Here is a 19,103-nt window from a genome sequence, read left to right on the forward strand (position 1 = left end):
TATATATAAATACTTGTAGGAGGTGTTCAAGTTTCAACTGTTATTATTCCATGTCTAGACTTTTGAAATGGTACATAAGCTGGGCATGGTGGCACACACCTTTAATCCCAGCCATCCAGGAGGCAGAGACAGGTGGATCTCTCTTGCACTCAAGGCCAACCTGGCCTACATCTTGAGATACAGGAAAACCAGGCCTCCTAGAATTATCTTAATGCTCTCCTGAAAAAAGTATACAAACAACCTCCATGCCAATCAATCCATCCTGCATTTTCTAGTAGATACTTTCGATGCTCAGCTTTTTTTCCTAACTAGGACGTTGCCTTTTGTATCTGGAAAACAGGAAGAAACCACGCTAAGAAGATGAATTGGTTTTTGTCTGTTTGTTTCTAATTTTCCTTGACTTCACAGTTTCATCATGTTTAAATTATCACTTTCACATGACATTCCTTTCTTTATTTTTACTTTAAAATAAGGAATGTTATAGACGTAGGGATGGCGGATCTCACAGTCATCCAATAGCAGCAATAACCAGTACATCTAATCGGGCTTTCTGACCTCCTATGTACCATATGTGCACTCTGCCTGCATCAGCAGAAGCAACTCAAGCCAGGGGTCCACTGCTCCATTCTAAATGTGTGCTCTACATCATCGTTGTGCTCAAGGTACACACAACAACTAAGCACGCCCAGAGCTTAGTTCATCAGTGGGCCCAGCCTAGCTGTAGTACGGTCTTCATTTTTCCCTGCCGAGGTCAACAGTCAGCTCTGTTCTGTGTTTAGCAGCAGACAAGAGCCACTGTATCAAAATCAAAACAGAAGAGGCTTCATTCCTCACGCTCACCTTCTGAGGCTGTGCCACTGTTAAAAGGTAAAATAAAATATTCATAGGCTTCCATTATGTGGTTAAAGAGAGAGGAGGGCATTTCCTGCCAAGGATATTAATCCATGATGGCTCTTGGCCACACCTTCGTACCAAGCCACTCATTTACAGTCCCATCTATCTCTACTTCACAAGTCAACAAGGACAGCAGGAAGAAAAATGGTCACGGGAACAAGGCCTGTTGAATAACAATGGACCCAAGAGTGTGACAAATTATCAATCTTAAGTCAGAACACACCAGCTCACATTCCCTGACAGATGGAACAAAAACACTGGCATGTTCATCTGGAGAATAACCTATCCCAAGAAGAGATACCCAAAGATGTCAGGACACCCACCCTTCCAGAAAATTTAGTAAACGTAAACGAATAGTGGATGCGAGTTCATTTTCTGAATTAAAATTTTAAGCACTTTGAGTGAAATAGCAATACTGAAAGTAATTTAACATCTTTTAAGATAATCCAAAGTGCTTAACTCACTTAATATAATTATCTCCTAACATTGTTATGTAGTCTCTATTTTCCTACTGATCTTTAGAAAGGACAAAATATCCTTCCCTTTTACCGTAATTTCCCCCTTGTCTATATCTAATTGAAGAGCTTTCTATCAGGAAACTTGAAAAATGGATAATTACTGCTCTGGGGCCTTCCGTCAACTATGAACTTGGGAATTAGAGTTTCTGGCCTTGTTTAATGAAAAGTGGCTGAATTAAATTTTCTTCGTCTAACAAGTATTACTTTTTTCCTTTTGGTAAAAAAAGTTTCTTTGAAAAGCTCCCTCTTAATAGCCATGGGCAAAGCCCATGATTCTACTACAGAAACAATGAGATCTATTTTCCAGACCATCAATCTTCATTCTCCAGACAGATACAATTGTTTGAAGAGTTGCAATTACATTATCCCTCGATGCTTCTTCAGCCTCCACATTTGGCTGATTCCACAGTTAACAATTAAAAGGCCAAAGGAATTGAGGATTAATTTTTATCTCTAATAATAAAATGTTCACTGCACTGAATTTCTTGGTCTCAGCATCATTGCCCTCCTAATTAAAAAGTGCCATCATTATATAGTCTTGCAGACGGAGACAGGAGACCCAGTACCCACACATGGACAGGAGACTGATTGTGGAACCGACAATCATCCTCAACGTGTGGTGAGCACAAGACTTTACCTCGAAGTGAATATATTTCCAATACCCAGAATAATTGTAGGTGCTCTGAGAATGGCAGCTCTTTTTCCCCCGTTGAATGCTGAGGAAGAGTCTCTCGCTGAATCTAGAACTATGTTAGTAACCATCTGAGTGTCTTGTCTTAGAGGCTCACAGTACCAGGGTTAAAGCCCTACTCAGCCATGCCTAGATCTCCGTGTAAGTTCCAGGTCCTTGTCTATGTACGGTATATATTCTTACTCCATGAATGTGCTGTACAGTATATCCTCTTACTCCATGAATGTGCTTATATATCCTTACTCCATGGATGTGCTTGTACAGTATTTATTCTTACTTCCTGAACTATCTCCCAGCTAACTTACTATTTTTTTCCTTTTGAAGCACACTCCATTTAGCAAAAATACAGGTCTGATGGATTCCTTGTTGCTAACACAATTCCCTGTATTTCTATTGTTCCCCAAGCTGAGGAGCACGTGGAAGATCCCCACTGGCTTCTCAGAGTCAGGAAAAAGTTAAGATGGCCACCTCTCTGCGTCTTTCAGATATAAATACTCTTTCACTTTTGTGCTGGTTCATTTTGATCATCTTGAGTGGACTGAGGAATGCCTAGCAGATTAAAATGGGGCACTTTGGGGATGGCCATGAGGTGTCTCCAATGGCTGATTCATAAGGCCTCTAACCTAACTAAGTGCTTAATTCATTTATGGGTTCAGAATTTAGACTGGCTTTTGGGAAGAAGAACTGGAAGCTAAGACTGGTTGGAGGGTATAAGTTCTAGGTGGGCTACGCAGTCTCGGAAGTAGCCTCCATTCTGACCCTTCCTCCATTCTGCCTCCTATCCATCCTGATGGGCTGTGTTCTTTGCTTCCTGTCTATCACTGGTAGAACAGGGCCTGCTTCATATTTCCACTAATCATGGGTACAGAATACAGAGCCAAACGACCATGGATAGATGAGGCAAAAGAAATTTTCTCTTAAATTATTGTCCCAGGGTTTTGGTCACAGAGACAAAAGTAATGAATTCAGCTTTCTTTACTTGACACGAGGGTCATAAGAAACCTTTATATTATCATTGAAAGAAAGAACAGTCCTCATTTTATAGTACTTTCCTTAATCTGAATGGCAATCTCATTTCTCAGCCGGTTGTGTTCATGTTGGTGTCCCCTTTACAGTTCTATTGAGCAGCAATATCTGCTCTGCTTCCACCAGCCTCTAATGGGATCCTGGGATTGGAATCTTTCAAGGACACACAGCATAGTTCACATGAATGCTGCGTGCCATTCTCTGAGCAATCGATGCTCCATGCTGAGAGCTCCTGAGTAGATCCAGTTCCTGAGTCCTCTGTGAGTATGTGATTCAACTAAAGTGACACTATTAGGAGACATGAGCCAGAACGTGAGGGACATTAGCAACTGACTTGAGGAAAGGAAGCCCCAGAAGTGATGTACCAAGCAGCAACACTTTTCTTACCTACGGGAGTCTCAAACCTGTGGAGTGAGGTTGCAGGACAGGCAGAAAGGCAAAGAACTTGCAGGACTGTCTGGTAGACAGAACAATCTAAGACTCTCCTTGATGTTAATGCCACAGATCTCCAAGCTGTCTTTTCATAAAATTGAGTAAAACAAACAAAAAGTCTAAGCACTTCATAGAAAATCTCATTAGAAATTATCCAAGATATATATGCACATTAAAGTTAAACATAATCTTCTAAGACTATGAGATTTCATCTAAAAAAATTAAAACACTATTAGAAAAATATACTTTAAAGTTTCCTAAAGCCAATGGATCTGTTTATATGCATTATTTCACAACTTTCGTATGTCTGCCAATATTCTTGTGAGTACTTAAGCCAGGTGTGTGTCACAGAACGACACTACCTCCTTCTCTCAGTCGTTTCAATTATCTGTAGGCTGGCTTCATATTAGAAGTCAGTGTCCACACATCCATCAAAGCCATGCTTCCTACTGATGCAGTATACTCTCCCTCCCTCTTAGTGGATGTTACTGGACATGATTAAGGGCTATCAAGGATTCCCATGGGTGCCTGAGTAGAAGCCAATCATGAAGGAATTGATTCAAACTATTAGAAGCTCGCCCAGGTGGCTGGGTATCATTACACTTTCTTTAAAGCCATGCCAGTAACTATGAGTGACACTTGAGCTGGAAACTGGTGGAGAAATAACGCTATGCTGTCACCTGTATTCTGAATTCTGGTTGTTAGGGTTGCTTGCAGTTTGTCATTCTCTTGACTCACACCCCAAACCCCGCGTCTCTCTATGTCAAAGGTGTAGACATGACCTTCATGGCTGCATTTTAGTATCGGTGACTGACTAACTGGCATCTTTCAAGCTGAGGCTCAGCAAGTCCTGTCATGTTGAACCCCCCTTTTCTTTTGTATTGATGATAAACTCGTTTTTTTAAAGATTTATTTATTTATTTTTATTTTTATGTATATGAGCATTTAACCTATACACATGTGGTGTACTGTGTGCCTGCACTGCCTTCAGAGGCCATAAGACGGTGTCTGATCACCCTGGAAGTGGAATGATAGATTTCTGTGAGTCAGTATGTGGGTGCTAGGAGCCGAATCCAGGTCCTCTACAAGAGCAGTAAATACTCTTCACCATGGAACTAACTCTTCACCACCTCTTCTAAAACTGATGCTGTTTTAAATTACAGATGTGTCTGTGTATCTGTAGGTAGATTTGTGCCCATTTGTGAGGTACTCACAAGGCAAGGAGGCATTCCATCTCCTAGATCCCGAGCCACAGGCAGTTGTGGGCCTCTGCACACGGATGCTTAGAACAGAGCTCAGGCCCTTTACAGGAGCACCAAACACTCTTAACAGATAAACCATCTCTCTAGCCCTATTAATATTTCCTTATTTCTTATCAATAATGTTCCTGCAGTACTATCCAGTTAATAAATAAGAAGTTAGCTATTTTACTATTATGAATTTATCTCCTTATAATAAGGCGGAGATCAGAGAAGTATTGACAGTTCCCTAAAAAAATGATGTGAATACAGAGGGTCCAAATTATAGCTCTCATGCATGCTAGCTGTGTGGGCGGTAAGATATGAGATCCACTCTGAACTTCAGTATACTCACCCAATACTTATGAGTTTAGCAGAAAATATAAGGTGAGTTATGCATGTTAGTGCAAGAATTTTCAAAGTATCTGTTCAATTCCTGCAAACATCACACTGTTTTACAAACAATATAAGCTCTATATGACTCTATATAAACTCTATATTTCTTCATTCTTAGAGTGGGGCTTACAACAGCTCTCCTGCAAATGTGACATGAACACCAGTAGTCCTTTCTCATGCCTACACCACTAAGAAGGGTTCTACTTCTTTCAGTTCATTTTCTTACCCTTCTCTGCCTCCAAGAGGGCTTTGTCACAAAGGCAAGTTGCTTTTATAATATAGAAATAAAAGAATAAGAGAAGGTATAAAACAGAGAGATCTACATGTAAAGTGAGATAGGGTCGGGAAAAGACCAGAGACAGGAAGCTTCACAAGTTTGGAATACACTTAGAAACTAAGGGAACAGCATTTCCTGAAAAGTTTTGTTGCTTCACACATAGTTCTGACTAGTCTGGAAAATCAAGTGAAAACCTTTATTAAAAAGGAAGAAAAATCCCTCACTGTCATAGGCTGTTCTGTGAGTACCCATGTAACTCTAAGGATGGTCCCAATTGTACTTTCAATAGTGGTCACTGAAAAACTTCTCTGTCCCTGGGACAAAAGTTCCCCTCTCCACATCTAACTCCTACATGTCTTTGAAAGCTGCAATATATTGCTACTAACTTTTATAACCATGCTATACAATGCATCTCTTGACCATAATTCTATTTAACTTAAACTTCATATCATGTGGCTCTCCTCTTCTGACCCAGCCATGGTGTCCTAAGATACTTATACTGTCTCTGTGATAAAATTCCCCAATAGAAGCACCTTAAGGAAGAGTTCATTTTGATTCACAACTTAAAGCAACTGGTTGGGAAGCCATGGTGGAGGGGCCTGAGGCTGCATCCACAATCAAGAAGTAGAGAGCAATCAATGCTGTGCTTAACTCATTTTTTTTCTGTTTTATACAGTACAGGTTCCGAGGCCAGGGAATGGTGCTACCCACAGTTGCTGGGTCTTCCCATTTCAACCAACATAATCAAGATAACTCCCACACATACACGTTTAGAGCCCCATATTCCAGGGAATTCTAGGTGTCATCAAGTTGACTATTGAGATTAACCATTACACTCATGGAACCATGATAAGTGTTCACATTCCTGAAAATTTAAAAAAACATACTAATAAAGAAAATAGTCTGGATTCTGTCTTCTTCATTTTGTTCTACCAACTTACAAATGTGTGTAGAACATTAAGAACATTTGCCCTTCCATATCCCTAGTTACACTATACATGTTTTCAACTTACCACAAATCAGAAATATTCTTAATCTCAGAAAAGGGGAAAGAAGAGCAAAACTTGAATTTTTGCTTGAATTGTCAAATGCCAATCCCTACACCAGCTGAAAGAGACACATAGGCAGAGACAGTCTCCTACAATTTCAAAGATCCTAGGACACCCTCAGCTCTCACTATTCAAACTCTTGTCTACCCTGTCTCCTTCTTGACTACGCCATTAGATTATGACAGGTGTGTGTGACCTGACCTTGTGCAGGCTTGCCTTCTAGTCACTATTCCACAAACAACAATGTGGAGCAACTGTTATCACAGGACTTACATAATATCACGTGTTATAATTAATCTAGAGATTAGAGTACACAGGGTTATATATGTATGTTGGACACAAATGCTTAGCCATTTTGCATGAGAAGTTTGCACATCTGTGAGCTTTGGCACTTCTGCGGATTCTAGAACCAAAACCCTGTAGATACCAATGGTTGACTGTGGGTGAAGAGAATTATTCCTGGGCTCTGAGGCAATAAAAAGACTTCTGGAATCCAATTTCATTGAGATTCTACATTATTGTACATCTGCAGGATGACATATTATATTTATACATGAAGGAATAATAAACTGAATATAAGTGGTTTTTAAAAAGCCATTGGAAAGGGTCTGCTAACTTCTTAGGAGAATGAGTGTTCAAAGGAAACCCCATAGTCCAACCTTGTTTGTATTTATATTATCATGATTATATATTTGCATCGTTATTATGTTATTTGATACTTATATTCTCTCTTCTCCACCCTGAGCCATGCCTGGGAGACTAGTACTGTGGACTGAAACAGTGGTTTCCATCTTTTCTAGCTTCTAATTGAGTCACTGTTGGTCCCCAGCAAGACATTGCAGTGGTTTGGGGATGGGCCAAGTGTGTGCTTGGCTGTTTTGCCCTGGACCTTAGGTTAACATCTAGCTAATGGCAGCAATTTGGCTGTATATGTTCTGGAAGACAGCAGCCCCTTACATTCTGGTGTTCTTCTCTTGTGACCCCAGTCCTCAACATTTACTAGTGACATTTCCCTATTGTCCCATGCTCCTGCAGAAGTGATTCCTGATGCTGCTAGTCTCTAGCCCTCTACACTCTCCCATTGGCTCCCTTAACCCTGGGAATACCTCTGAAAAGACTGCCTTTACTATGTTCCCATCAACTGTTCTACATACAGCATCAATGACCTGTCCAGATGTTAACTGATTGGCCCAGGTAAGGTGCTAACAGCACCTTAAGAAAATACAGAAGGAGGCTTCCACCCTCCTGAATAAGGCAGAAGAGGAGTGGAAAATATGAGAATGGAGAGACAGCACTAGTGACCAAGATTAGAGGTTATTTAATATTGTCATGTGAACTAGAGTTAGATTTATATTATATGATATAACTGTAATTATTTTCATTTACTTTAAAGATAAAAGTCCATGAAGTTTTGGAGTTCTATAATTCTCAGAAGAAGCTGGTATGCAGTGTGATAGTACAGACTCAAGTTTAAATTCCATTTTCCTAACACTCTATCAGCTTACTACTTATTCTCTATACCTCAACCTCCTCATCTGGACAAAGAGAGCCAAATGCCCTCAGGTCTGGGCTCATTAGACCAAGTGTTATTCTGTAGGCAGCAGGCTTGCTTACAGTGACCTCTGAAAAGGTGGCCTTGCTGTCTCCAGACTACACCAAATCCTTTCTTGTCACAGGTCTCACTTTCAAGAACGCTAACAAGAGCATCATTTTATCAAAGGTGGTTAAGTCTGAGAGAGCCCAATCAGCTCTCTCCACTGATTTAAATGTGAATGGAGATTGGGGTGATGCTGATGAACCCCACCTGTCCTCACTGTGGCACCCGCCAGCGGGCTCCAGCAAGACTCCAGCAATCAGCACCTCTGTCATGTCTCCCTCCGGTGAAAAATGAGCTCTGAAGTGATTTTGCTTCAAAATATATTCCAAATCACATCAGTTTGTGCTACACACTACACTTTAAATCCTCAAATTATTAATCAGCTAAAGACCCGAGAATTACTCTTTAAAATTCTAATGAGCTGGTGATGTACAACTGTCAACATGCATAAAAATTCCACTTTCAACACCTTAGCCAGACTTTGCACCATATCTGCCATGGCGAACATTTTTTAAACATTTACTCAAGATCTGTTGTGCAGAGAGAAATAATGTAATCCTTTCTATCTGTTCTTATATTTACAAACAAGTATCGAAATGTCAGCCCTGTTCATTACTGTGCAGAACACTCCCTAAGATTTTTATCTCTCACCTTCGTTCACTCACTCGGTAACTATTTACTGTCAGTGCCATGCAACCGATGGCAATTTCCCAGAAACAACAACTGAAACGCCCACCAGAGCTCACACTGATGGAGACTGCGTTCTAAACACAAGGGAAACACAAGCTCAAGAGGTGCTTCTCATCTGTATCTCCTTACTGTAAAATTCTGAGATGTTTACACTTAAATGTAGATAAAATACAGGGTGTCCGATTAAATGTGGATTTCAAATCAACAACACATAATTTTTACATATAAACATGTTACACTGTACCTGATTGCCAGTGCCTACTGATGTTATTTTTGTCCGTATGGAATTGAATATTAACTGGGTATCCTGCTTTGCATTTGCTTTATCACAAAGTGCTAAAGAGGACAGTACTGTGCTCTCTGACCACCTAGTGATTGAGCACAGAATCTGCTTCCTTTGTTGAGGGCGAGAAGGAGGGCACATGAGGCAGTGTACTTGCAAAAAGAGGCCCACCCTGCCCAGGAATATACAATTAGTTAACAAGAGCTGGGGGAACTATATTTATGTTTGGTGATGCAGCCACCCCCAAGTTGTCCATGCTTCTCTAAGTAATCAAATTAAATTCGCCGGCTCACCAAGCTACACTTGGGTGGAATCATTGCTTTGGTCTGTGGTTGATACATTATCTGAAATGAAGAGATGTTGCTTCATACCCATTCAAGAGAAGCTAATGCAATGATCCCATATTTCGGTAGCAGCTTGCTTCCCAGTATGTTTTACTATGCACAATTGCTCCATCAGTTTCTCTCCTGTGTTTCCTTCAGAAACTTGGTGCTGAAGTTGTAAAAATATAATGCTCCTTATGTACCTGTCTGAGCACTCTCAGCCCCCACAGAGAATGCGCTACAGTGACAGGTGAAGGTTTGCCAGGGGTTTCGACAGTGCATTCATCTCTCCTGGGCCTCTTAAAGCCTCCTCTGTATCCTTTCAGCATCTACAGGAGCAAGCATCTGTTTTCTCCCTGACAAATTCTTCTTTCGGCTTCTGAATTCAGAGGGGTAAACTGCAAGACTGGTCCACACTGGTCTTGGATACCAGGGATGGAACCATAGCATCCAATGCCGGGAGCCTGTTAGATGACGACTGTGTCATCTCAGATTCCACCTGAGATCTATGCAACGGGAGGCTGCCTCTCTGCAGACTGAGAAGCTCTGCTTTAGAGCATTTCTACTGAGAGGGGTTTTTTGTATTTTCTGATGATATTAGAAGTGCTGAATGTAGTATATATTTATAAGAATGTCCCAGAAATTCTGTCTTCTAGCCTTGACATCTGCAGGATAAGATACCTCCCCTTGGAGAAACAGGCTGACTTTCATTCGTGATTCTCCTTCCACCCACCAACAAGCTCCGTTTTACAGTCCCTCCTGGATGCTGAAAGCATCAGTCAGCCAGGATGCAGAGTGACCAACCTCAACCAGAAGGAAACAGAAGCAAGGTACCGTGTCTCAGTGTTAAGTGAGCAGTAGGGAGAGGTGAATCATGCTCTCTCACTCTCACTGGATAGCTAGGACCAAATATATTGACTCATCTTGAAAACACTGAGAATAATGCAATGATCAATTATTTCTAATACAGGGAGGCTTAATGAATAATGTGAAAAGCACTTCATTGTTTCTTTTTTTTTTTTTGAAACTTGCATTTATTTATTTTTTCTCAATTGGGTATTTATTTCATTTACATTTCCAACGCTATCCCAGAAGCCCCCCTCACGCTCCCCCACCCACTCCCCCACCCACCCACTCCCACTTCTTGGCCCTGGCGTTCCCCTGTACTGATGCATATAAAGTTTGCAAGACCAATGGGCCTCTCTTTCCACCGATGGCCAACTAGGCCATCTTCTGATTCATATGCATCTAGAGACACAAACTCCGGGGGGTATGTGGGGGGGCGGTACTGGTTAGTTAATATTGTTGTTCCACCTATAGGATTGCAGATCCCTTTAGCTCCTTGGGTACTTTCTCTAGCTCCTACATTGGGGGCCCTGTGATCCATCCAATAGCTGACTGTGAGCATCCACTTCTGTGTTTGCTAGGCCCCGGCATAGCCTCACAAGGGACAGCTATATCTGGGTCCTTTCAGCAAAATCTTGCTAGTGTATGCAATGGTGTCAGCGTTTGAAGGCTGATTATGGGGTGAATCCCCAGGTATGGCAGTCTCTAAATGGTCCATCCTTTCATTTCAGCTCCAAACTTTGTCTCTGTAACTCCTTCCATGGATGTTTTGTTCCCAATTCTAAGAAGGGGCAAAGTGTCCACACTTTGGTCTTCGTTCTTCTTGAGTTTCATGCGCTTAGCAAATTGTATCTTATATCTCGGGTAAAGTTCTCAGTGCTTGGTAATAAATGAAAGCAATCCAGATCTTCAATGGCTGCACTTCTTATATCTTGTTCTACTCCACAGGGTAGCTGCTGGAGCTGAGAAATGTATATCTTTTAGAACTGTTTATAAAAATAATTGCAGGTACCAAAAGAGTGACAGAAGCTACAAAGCTCTATCTGCCTGTGTCTGTAAACAGACATTTAGTCTGCATATCCCCATGGGCCCAAGGACAAAGAACAACAAATGTGAAGGAAACAGGCTTTTGTCTGGCTGTAATATTAATTTGTAGATAGTAAGAGACAAAAGGACAGAAAAGAACTCTGTTCTACCTTGAATCCTTGAGTCATGTATAATTCTTGAGAAATGACATTTTGCAAAGTGAAAAATATAAACATTGTGCCTGTGTTCTTGCAGTAAGAGCAATGTCATCACAAACATGTGTGGCCACATCAAACATAGCAACAGAGTAATTCAGAATTTAGTTACATTCAAATAGAGCAATTACATGTTTTAATGCTACATTCAAGGGTGCGAACCCAAATCAAAAGCCAGTTAAATTACTTCTAAAAAACTGTGGTCGTTAGAATAAGAATGTCCTCCATTGGCTAATAGATTTGAACATTTAGTCACCAAGGAGTGACACTATTTGATAGGACTAGAAGAATTCAGACGTGTGGCCTTGTTGAAGGAAGTATGTTTTTGACGTTTCAAAAACCCATGCCCTGAATCTCTCTGTCTATGGATCCATTGAACCATCAGGTACTGCACTAGCACCTGCCTGCATGCTGCCATGCTCCCTGCCATGATGGTAATGAACTACACTTCTGAAACTGTTAAGTAAGCCCCCAGTTAAATGCATTCTCCTATAAGACCTCCCTTGTTCATTGTGTCTCTTCACAGCACTAGAACTCTGATTGACACAGACAGGTAAGAGAGGAAATGCTTCCTTCCTTCCTTCCTTCCTTCCTTCCTTCCTTCCTTCCTTCCTTCCTTCCTCCCTCCCTCCCTCCCTCCCTCCCTCCCTTCCTCTCTTTTAAAAGCCAAACTTTAATATCTAAGTCAATTTGGGGGTGAGAGGGGAGAAATACTATCAGGAACTTCTCTCCAGAACAAAACACTGATGTTCATTTCTGCACATGTCTAAATTAAAGGTCAACTGAAACAAAAACAAAAACCCAAACCCCACACAGAGGGAAAAAAGATATTAAAACCACATCATAGGGGGTCAGTGCATTCTGCAGACTTTGCTAAGCTGTCTAACTGTCCTACAGCTGACTTTTAAAAATTAACACCCTAACTCTATATATATCCCCATTGGCGATTTAAAATTAAAAATAATAATTAAAAAGGAAAACCACTTGAAGGAATTCATGAACAGTCACCTGACTCATTTGATGGCATATATGGCATATGGAGGTCAAGAAGGTGGCTTAAAGCACATGTCACTCAAGGAATGCTCATCTTTAAGGCTTAGCTTTCTTCCAAACAGTGTAAAATACCCACAATTTTTGAAAATTCCACAGGGCAATACAAGCGCCCCAGCTGTTCTTCATAGAGTGACAGGGCTTCAATCAAGTTGACACAGTTCTTCTGTGTGAAGTATTTTCTGTCCTGTTTCAGAACCTTCATCGACAGGTGGAGAATCAGTCTGAGGCACTGCCTTGTGTAATCTTCTGGAGATGTAGAGATAAGGACAGCTGTCAAATCATCAACCACATACTCAGACTGTCTCCAATCTTCGGCGTCCCTTTCAGTACTGGGATACAGTCTTCTATAACAACCTAATAGCAGGCCTCTTTAAGATTGTCTAAGACATCTCCACATGCATTTCTTACATCCACCAATTACCATTTGGTCAATCTCTACCATAGAGACCATCTTTTGTTTCAGTTTGACAATGTCACCTAATATGCCTCCATTGCCATCTACTCAAATCCATATATCTTTGCCAGTGCAGTCTTCTTTAACATCGCCCATGATGGCCTGGATATACACCAAGTCACTCTCTGTAAGTTAACATCCCCTGCTGAGGATGAGAACATTTCCAAACTGATTTGAGTGTAGAATTTTGATGTTCTGATAGGGTGAATCTTCATCATACACCACTTCATCTATGTCATACTCAACCATGCACCCATCATCAATAGGCCAGTATCTGTCAATCGCCACCCATTGAACTATGGGTCGTAATCGCTTCACCTACCCAAGACTGTCTTGACTCAATCCTTTCATTTTTTTTTCTTCTAAAGGGCTGTCAGTTTCTTGTTTGCCTTGCTTATTACTGTCGTAACTCTGAAGGTTCAGCAACACCAATCCATATGGATAAATTCTCAAATTGGCAAAGCTGCCAATTTCTTGTTTGCGTAAGTTGCTAAGTATCCAGGGTCCTGCCAGGTGTACACTGACTGTCATCCTCTCCTCCTGAAAAATGGATTGAAGGCTTTGCAGAATGGCCTCACCATCAGCTTTGGTGCCCAGCGTGAAGTCAAGCTTGCTGTGTCTTGCTGCTGCTATAGTGTGGCTTGCATGCCTGGGGAGGCAACCACAGGAGACTGGGGATGTGTCAGACTGTGGGCCAGCAGGGAGTGGCAGCTCCAGGAGAGGCCAGGAGTAGGAGGTGGGTGGGGCCTCGGGCAATGGACCTGGGGCACAGGGTAGAGCCAACCCACCTCTTAGAGGAGGAAGGAGGGATGCCTCCAGCCCTGAACTTGATTCATGCTGGATGTCAAGGAAACTTTTTCTTAAATATCAAATTACTTCTTTTTGCATGTATTTTGTGTGTGTGTGTGTGTGTGTGTGTGTGTGTGTATGAGAGAGAGAGAGAGAGAGAGAGAGAGAGAGAGAGAGAGAGACTGAGACTCATGGAAGTCAGAAGAAAACTTACCTGAGTCTTTCTCTATTTCTACTGTTGTTTAGGGGCTCCAACTTAGGTAGGTCATCAACACTGACAGAAAGCATCCTTACCAACTAAGCTATATTGATGGCTCTAAAGTCGTCGTCAGTCATCATCATCATCATCATCATCAAATTCTATAGAGGACTTTATCACCCATCATTGTCAATCCACAGCTAAGTTGAATTATAGCCAGCTAACTTAAAGCTGTGTAGCTAGTTGTGACCAGGACCTAGGTTCACCACTAAACTTTACTCTAAAGAATTATAGTTAGAGTAACTCAACCTACTTTTTTGAAATTGATGGTGAGACAACTGCTCTACAACTGCACTGGAAACAATCCTGAATAGCTCTCAGTGGCACTGTCCCCTCTCAATTGTTTTTTGTTTTACTCTGGCTTTATTTCACCGAAGTAACTGTATAACCAGGAGTCATTAATGCCAGCAAGGCATGACACTGATGTGCAACTATATCTACTTGAATTTTTTAGTAGAGGATACAAAATTGCCATGAGCTGACAGGAATTTGCCTGTTAAAACACATCCTGAGAACACTGACTTAGAGACACACTATTTCAGCAGCTGGAATTGAAGAAAATATTCTGGGAAGGGAGAAGATTGAATGTTGGATCCGGGAAGTTGTAAGCTTTTGATTGAAACCATCTGTGAGTGTTAGTCATCATCCAAACCTCTGACTCATCCTGCTTCACAAACTTGGTGATGCTACTTTCCTCTCTCACGACCACTGCTTTCTATCTCTGGCTGACTGGGTTGGTTAGTGACAGTGGGATACAATGCCCCTGAAATCACAAGGAAGAGTCATCACATAGTCATAGGTCAGGGAGGTTGACTCCATCCCATTTACCGATCCTCTACAATCAAGTACAAACAGTGCTATGTGAGAGTTAGCTGAAGATTAGCTACAAATATATCAAAGTAACTAAAATTATGAAGATGTCATAAGAAAACATAGGTGTAAATTGTCAGAATTTTGGATTTAGTGGAGAATTCATGCATATGATGTCAAAAGCATAACAACAAAAGGGAAAAAAGAGGAACAGAACTCCATCATGATTTAAAAATGTTTTGCTTTGAAGGGCACTATTAAGAAAGTGAAGATAGACCACAGAATGGGAAGAATATTTTCAAATCCTAAGTGATAAAGAATTTCAACATGGGGTTTGGATAGATATTCTTTGTTTATTAAAATTCCATAAACAAAAAAAACTAAATAAAGAATGAGAAAGAACTAATAAAGAATGAGAAAAGGGGAGCTTGGAAGATTTCTCTGAAATCATGAGCATTTGAATTGGAATCCCAGAAGCAATGACTTTCCAGGCTTGGCTCCATACACCTATAAACCCAGCACTACTGGCCAGCCAATGCAGCTGGGTCAGCAAACCTCCTGCTCGGCGAGAGACCCTATCTCGATGCAATATGGCAGAGAGTAATTGAGGACGACACTCAAAGTCCTGCTTTGGTCTTCACTTGTGCACACAGAAGGGCACGCACATCTGCATGTTCAATTGTGTGTACCCCATCCCCACAATATACCATACACATACTCATATAAAAGGAGAAATTATTTGAATCAATGTTTCCCTAAGTCTGATAAACAAAAGTTAAAAAGCACATGAAAAAATGATGGACACTACTGGCCATTTGGGTCGTAAAAATGAAAATCCTAAAGAAATGTTATTTCCTAGCCACAAACATGGGGAGTCATTAATTGAGATGCTGAGCTGAAGGAGGGACCCCTTGTACTCTTAGGACCAATGTAAAATGGTGCTATGACTTTGAAAAACATAATTCAGCTGTCAATTAGACATAGATTTACTCTGTAACTCAGGAATTACACTTCTAACTATATACCCAATAGAAATTATAATACAAGTAACATAAAATTCATACAGGTGTGTTAATAGAAGCAGTATTTATATCAGCCCAAAGGTAGAAACAACAGGTTTTTCACAGATAATGCGCCAATCAAACAGACAGATGAATGATCAAAGGTGATAAAACCATAGAGTGGAATATTATTTGGCTATAAAGACAAAGAACTGTACTAGTATGTGCTACAGCATGGATAAGCTTTGAAAATACAAGGTTAACAAATTCAAGAAGTCAGTCATCCAAAAAAAATGACATATTGTATTATTCTATTTAGTTGACAGTCCAGAATAAAGAACTCTGTAGAGAGCAGGCTATGTTAGAAGAAGCCCATGAGTCAACAGGACTGGCCTCCTAGCACGTGGCTCATGTAAGTGCCAAGAGCATCCATAAGGGAGAAATCCTCGAGCTACATTCATTTTTAATCAATCATTCAATAAACACAGCTTTACAAAACTGCACAAAGAAGCTGTTTTCTCCTCAGCATACCATTCGTGCATGAGCATTAATTTTTTAGCATGTAAGGGACAACTGGTTCCAGGCCCTGCTTTGTGTACCACAATGTATGTTTGCACCAAGTCTCCAATGTGCATGGTATCTGCAAATAGCCTAGACACATCCTCCTACATACTTTCAAGGCTTTCTCGGTTATTTTCAACCCATATACAATATAAACAGTTTCCCTCCTGCACTGCTTAGGGAATATGAGGGGAGTGCCTGCCATTCCATATATATTCACTGCTCATGACGTGTTTTCCTACAGAGTTTGTTGATCTTCAATTGGTTGGATCTAGATGTAGAACTCGCAGATGTGGAATTCACAGATGTGGAAAATCAACAATACTAGCTAAAATCCAGTAGCACGGAATGCCTATTTATGGATTTTAAAAAGTTAGTGTGACTCTTCTTTTAAATTAGGATGGTCTCAGATGTGGGGCTATCTACTTGCCTTAATGCAACTCTGTGAATAAGGAAATGAAGACAGAAAATGGCAGTCAATCAATGGTGCCCATACTTGGTATAGCACCCACAGAAAGACTGCACCAAGGACCAGGAAGAACCAAAGACCCCAACACTGTCCACATTGTCCATACTTCATCAAACTGTAAAATTTCAGTGCTTTCAAGAACTCTCAGGATTGAGGAGCCTCAAATGAATTGGGATTAAATGTCATACCGCAGGGAGTCAGACTCTATTTTTTTTTTCATGAACATGAATATGTGTATCATTTTCTCTATAAATAACTGATTTTGCAGAACAAAACATATATTGGCACTACTTATAACATAGCTAGCTCTGACTACAAACCTTTTGACTTCTGTGCAGTTCTGATCATTATTTGTGTTATAATGTTAAGTTGATTCTTGTTATAAAAATTTATATAGTCTTTTCTTTACTCTGTGGATTGAAACAGTATTCAAAAATACATGAATCAGACACCTGAACTCCAAAAGGAATGGAAGCATATTTAAAAAATATATAGTAATTAGATAAACATTGAGGCATATGAAGATGGTTTCAGCAAAACCCCCAGAATGGAGTGACAATTTATCAAAAGAACATGAGCTGTTCTTTAGGAAAATGTGGCTAAGCAACAGGTATAGTTAAAAAAAAATGGAGCACGTCGCTGCCTTAAGGGTCTTAAGTTGAATTTTTAAAATGACTATCATACAAACTGGAGATTCTTGAAGACCAATTATTATTTACCCAACTCTGACATCTTGCAAAAGCTCTTCAGCACCTGGGAGGAGAGGATAACTAACAGTGTCTCATAAATTCCAGGATCATTTATTCAAATCAAATATCCGCTTCTACATCAAGGGTAACTATTACTTCATAAAAGACGTGTGTAATATATTACCTAGAAATGAATGTTACATATTTATAACTCCGGCTGGTAAATCCAGTCATGCTATTATTATGCCATTAAACTGGAACTATAGAGACTTGAAAAGAAGACAGATCATAATAAAAGCACTTTATCCCACACATAATACCTGAAATTCAATCTAATACAACTTCCAAATACCAGAGGCTTAATGTTTATGGTCTTGTTGAATAATCTTCTCCTTTGACTAAAGTCAATAAAAAGTCATCTCTAAACTTTCTAGTCAAGCTAGAAACCATTACATTATATAAGGTCATGAAGTTAAGCATAAAATCAAAGCACTCTCTCAGATCGCTGCCGGCTAGGGCCTGCAGTGTTTTTTAACTACATCCCAATGTGGGTTTAGGCATTTTCATGGTTTCGACCAATGTTTTATAGTAATGCATTTAATTGCATATTCATATTGTACTTAGAGTTATTTTAAGGAAAATATTGTTTTCAAATAATGTCCTAAATACACTGGAATGTCCTCTTAGTATGGAGGAGACATGTTTTAAAATTATGTTGTAATAGAATATACATAACACACATTTGCTATCTGAACAGTGTCAGAGGGTGACAGCATTAGCATGTTGATCCTGGTGCCCAGAAGTCACCACTGTTCATCTCCCAAAAATGAAATGAAATATTCATTAAAGAGTAACACTCCCCCTTTCCTCCATGAGGAGAAAATTTAAATAACATGTTTCTCTAAAACATGCACCCAAAACATGGAAGTACATTCAAGTAGAAATCCTCAATAAACTAACTTTCTGCTCTACACCTTAGAAGCAGAGACTGTCCATGGCCATTGTGTCACATGTTGTCATTAATGGTGCATGCCATTGTGGGCTTGTCGTCTGTCAATGCTACACAGCAGTTATGCATTTTAGATTTGGGTTACGTGCTTACTTCTAAATCATTGAAAATACTATATCATAGATTCTCTTATGGTTGAATAATCCATGCTTTGGGCACTAAACTCCTTCTGTAGCCCAGGCTAGTCTGGAACTCCTGGCAGTCTTTCCCCCATTGGCCTCCAGAGTGCTCAGGGTACAGGTGTGTGCCACCATGCCCAAATCACAATTCCCACTTTAACAAACGATTTGAAATATGTATGAGGCATGCATTTAAAAATAGGATGTTTAAGGATGCTGAACATTTTTTCAGGTGCTTCTCAGACATTCTGTATTCCTCAGGTGAGAATTCTTTGTTCAGTTCTGAGCCCCAATTTTTAATGGGGTTATTTGATTTTCTGGAGTCCACCTTCTTGAGTTCTTTATATATATTGGATATTAGTCCCCTATCTGATTTAGGATAGGTAAAG

General features: G+C 40.3%; 1 protein-coding gene and 1 pseudogene across 6 annotated transcripts in view; both read right to left on the bottom strand.

The window, feature by feature from the left end:
* The window catches only part of Znf385b (zinc finger protein 385B), a 385,123-nt gene that overhangs the window by 225,535 nt on the left and 140,485 nt on the right, over positions 1-19,103 (bottom strand). The window lies entirely within an intron of this gene.
* Positions 12,591-14,085, bottom strand: LOC110289341 (annotated as a pseudogene).

The sequence above is a fragment of the Mus caroli genome, chromosome 2 (genome assembly GCF_900094665.2).
Source record: "Mus caroli chromosome 2, CAROLI_EIJ_v1.1, whole genome shotgun sequence".
Classification (NCBI taxonomy): domain Eukaryota; kingdom Metazoa; phylum Chordata; class Mammalia; order Rodentia; family Muridae; genus Mus; species Mus caroli.